General features: G+C 42.7%; 1 non-coding gene across 1 annotated transcript; it reads left to right on the forward strand.

Annotated features, from left to right (window-relative positions):
- Window positions 1-3,372: 3,372 nt before the first annotated feature.
- On the forward strand, window positions 3,373-3,476 carry LOC127740881 (small nucleolar RNA R71). Its single transcript, XR_008001737.1, has one exon. It is a non-coding gene; the product is annotated as a small nucleolar RNA R71 (small nucleolar RNA).
- Window positions 3,477-3,695: the final 219 nt, after the last annotated feature.

The following is a 3,695-nucleotide window of genomic DNA, read 5'->3' on the forward strand; positions in this document are numbered from 1 at the left end:
TCCTTCTATGATAACTCCAGCTGAGTAACATAGATGGCAAATAAGATGAGGAAAAGCTAGCCTTGCCAAAGTAGAGGACTTATCGGCTATTTTGTAGAATTCATGGGAGATGACTTCATGAACTTCTACTTCCTCTCCAATCATGATGCTATGAATCATGATGGCCCGATCCAAAGTAACTTCAGATCGGTTGCTAGTGGGGATGATGGAGCATTGAATGAACTCCAACCATCCTCTAGCTACAGGCTTGAGGTCCAGTCTTCTTAGTTGAACCGGCTTGCCTTTGGAGTCTCTTTTCCATTGAGCTCCTTCCACACATATGTCCATAAGGACTTGGTCCAACCTTTGATTAAAGTTGACCCTTCTAGTGTAGGGGCGTGCATTTCCTTGTATCATGGGTAAGTTGAATTCCAACCTCACATTTTCCGGACTAAAATCTAAGTATTTCCCCCGAACCATTGTAAGATAATTCTTTGGACTCGGGTTCACACTTTGATCATGGTTCCTAGTGATCCATGCATTGGCATAGAACTCTTGAACCATTAAGATTTTGACTTGTTGAATGGGGTTGGTTAGAACTTCCCAACCTCTTCTTTGGATTTCATGTCGGATCTCTGGATACTCATTTTTCTTGAGCTTGAAAGGGACCTCAGGGATCACCTTCTTCTTGGCCACAACATCATAGAAGTGGTCTTGATGGGCTTTGGAGATGAATCTTTCCATCTCCTATGACTCGGAGGTGGAAGCTTTTGTCTTCCCTTTTCCTTTTCTAGAGGATTCTCCGGCCTTGGGTGCCATCAATGGTTATGGAAAAACAAAAAGCTTATGCTTTTACCACACCAAACTTAAAATATTGCTCTCCCTCGAGCAAAAGAAGAAAGAAGAGAAGAAGAAGAAGAAGAAAATATGGAGGAGAAGGGGAGGTGTAGGTTTCGGCCAAGGTATAGAAGAGGGGGTTCTGTTGTGTGAAAATGAAGTAGAATGGAGGGGTATATATTGGGTGGAAAAGATTTTTGAATTTTGAAGGTAGGTGGGGTTTATGGGGAAGAGTGGATGGATGTGAGTGGTGAAGGGGGTAATTGGGAAGAGAGATTGAGGTGATTGATGAAGGGTTTTTGGGAAAGTGTGTTATAGGATTACTTAGGAGGGAAGGTGGGAATATGTTAGGTGGGGATCCTGTGGGGTCCACAGATCCTGAGATGATCCTGTGGGTCCACAGATCCTGAGGTGTCAAGGATTTACATCCCTGCACCAATTAGGCATGTAAAATGCCTTAGCATACCATTCTGGCGTTTAAACGCCGAAGTGGTGCACGTTCTGGGCGTTCAACGCCCATGTGCAGCATGTTTCTGGCATTGAACGCCAGTTCCATGCTTGTTACTGGCGTTCAGCGCCAGCTTTCCTCAGGGCATATTCCTGGCGTTCAAACGCCAGGATGTTGCTTATTTCTAGCGTTCAGCGCCAGATCCATGCTCTGTTCTGGCGTTGAACGCCAGCCAGATGTACCTTACTGGCGTTTAAACACCAGTAAGTCCTTCCTCCAGGGTGTGATTTTTCTTTTGCTATTTTTGATTCTGTTTTTAATTTTAATAATTTTTTCGTGAGCCTCCCAACAAGCGCTTCTTTAATGTCAATAGCTTGACAGTGGGCTCTCATGGAGCCACAAAGGTGGTCAGGTCAATGTTGTGGACTCCCAACACCAAACTTAGAGTTTGGATATGGGGGTTCAACACCAAACTTAGAGTTTGGTTGTGGCCTCCCAACAATCAAACTTAGAGTTTGATTGTGGGGGCTCTGTTTGACTCTGTATTGAGAGAAGCTCTGCATGCTTACTCTCCTTTATTACAGAAGGATAGCTGTGTGCTTTAAGCACAAGGTAGTCCCCATTCAATTGAAGGACTAATTCTCCTCTGTTAACATCTATCACAGCTTCTGCTGTGGCTAGGAAGGGTCTTCCAAGGATGATACATTCATCTTCTTCCTTTCTAGTGTCTAAGATTATGAAATCAGCAGGGATGTAAAGGCCTTCAACCTTTACCAACACGTCCTCTACTAATCCATAAGCTTGTCTTACTGACTTGTCTGCCAATTGTAATGAGAATAAGGCAGGCTGTACCTCAATGATCCCCAGTTTCTCTATTACAGAGAGTGGCATAAGATTTATGCCTGACCCTAGGACACACAGAGCCTTGTTAAAGGTCATGGTGCCTATGGTACAGGGTATTAAGAATTTACCAGGATCTTGTCTCTTTTGAGGTAAAGTTTTCTGAACCCATGTATCTAGTTCACTAATGAGCAAGGGAGGTTCACCTTCCCAAGTCTTATTACCAAACAACTTGCCATTCAGCTTCATGATGGCTCCTAGATATTGAGCAACTTGCTCTCCAGTCACATTTTCATCCTCTTCCGAGGAAGAATAGTCTTCAGAGCTCATGAATGGCAGAAGGAGATTTAGTGGAATCTCTATGGTCTCTATATGAGCCTCAGATTCCTTTAGGTCCTCAATAGGGAACTCCTTCTTGCTTGAGAGACGTCCCAGGAGGTCTTCCTCACTAGGATTTTCGACCTTCTCCTCCCTTGTGCATTCGGCCATATTGATTACATAAATGGCCTTCTACTCTCCTTTTGGATTCTCTTCTGTATTGCTTGGGAGAATACTGGGAGGAGTTTCANNTAGGAGGAGTTTCAGTGACTTTCTTACTCGGCTGGCCCACTTGTGCCTCCAAATTTCTGATGGAGGACCTTGTTTCACTCATGAAACTTAAAGTGGCCTTAGACAGATCAGAGACTAAATTTGCTAAATTAGATGGGCTCTACTCAGAATTCTCTGTCTGTTGCTGAGAAGATGATGGAAAAGGCTTGTTATTGTTTAGCCTGTTTCTTCCACCATTATTAAAGCCTTGTTGAGGTTTTTGTTGATCCTTCCATGAGAAATTTGGATGATTTCTCCATGATGAATTATAGGTGTTTCCATAAGGTTCACCCATGTAATTTACCTCTGCTATTACAGGGTTCTCAGGATCATAAGCTTCTTCAGAAGCTGCTTCTTTAGTACTGTTGGATGCATTTTGTCATCCATTCAGACTTTGAGAAATCATGTTGACTTTCTGAGTCAACACTTTGTTCTGAGCCAATATGGCATTCAGAGTATCAATTTCAAGAACTCCCTTCCTCTGAGGCATCCCACTATTCACGGAATTCCTCTCAGAAGTGTACATGAATTGTTTATTTGCAACTATGTCAATAAGTTGTTGAGCTTCTGTAGGCGTTTTCTTTAGGTGAATGGATCCACCTACAAAATGGTCCAGTGACATCTTAGAGAACTCAGATAGACCATAATAGAATATATCTAATATGGTCCATTCTGAAAACATGTCAGAAGGACACTTTTTGGTCATCTGCTTGTATCTTTCCCAAGCTTCATAGAGGGATTCACCATCTTTTTGCTTGAAGGTATGTACATCCACTCTAAGCTTGCTCAGCTTTTGAGGAGGAAAGAATTTATCCAAGAAAACTGTGACCAACTTATCCCAGGAGTCCAGGCTATCTTTAGGTTGTGAGTCTAACCATGTTCTAGCTCTGTCTCTTACAACAAAAGGGAAAAGCATGAGCCTGTATACTTCAGGATCTACTCCATTCTTCTTTACAGTCTCACAAACCTGCAAGAACTCAGTTAGAAATTGGTAAGGATCTTC

The sequence above is a fragment of the Arachis duranensis genome, chromosome 7 (assembly GCF_000817695.3).
Source record: "Arachis duranensis cultivar V14167 chromosome 7, aradu.V14167.gnm2.J7QH, whole genome shotgun sequence".
NCBI lineage: Eukaryota > Viridiplantae > Streptophyta > Magnoliopsida > Fabales > Fabaceae > Arachis > Arachis duranensis.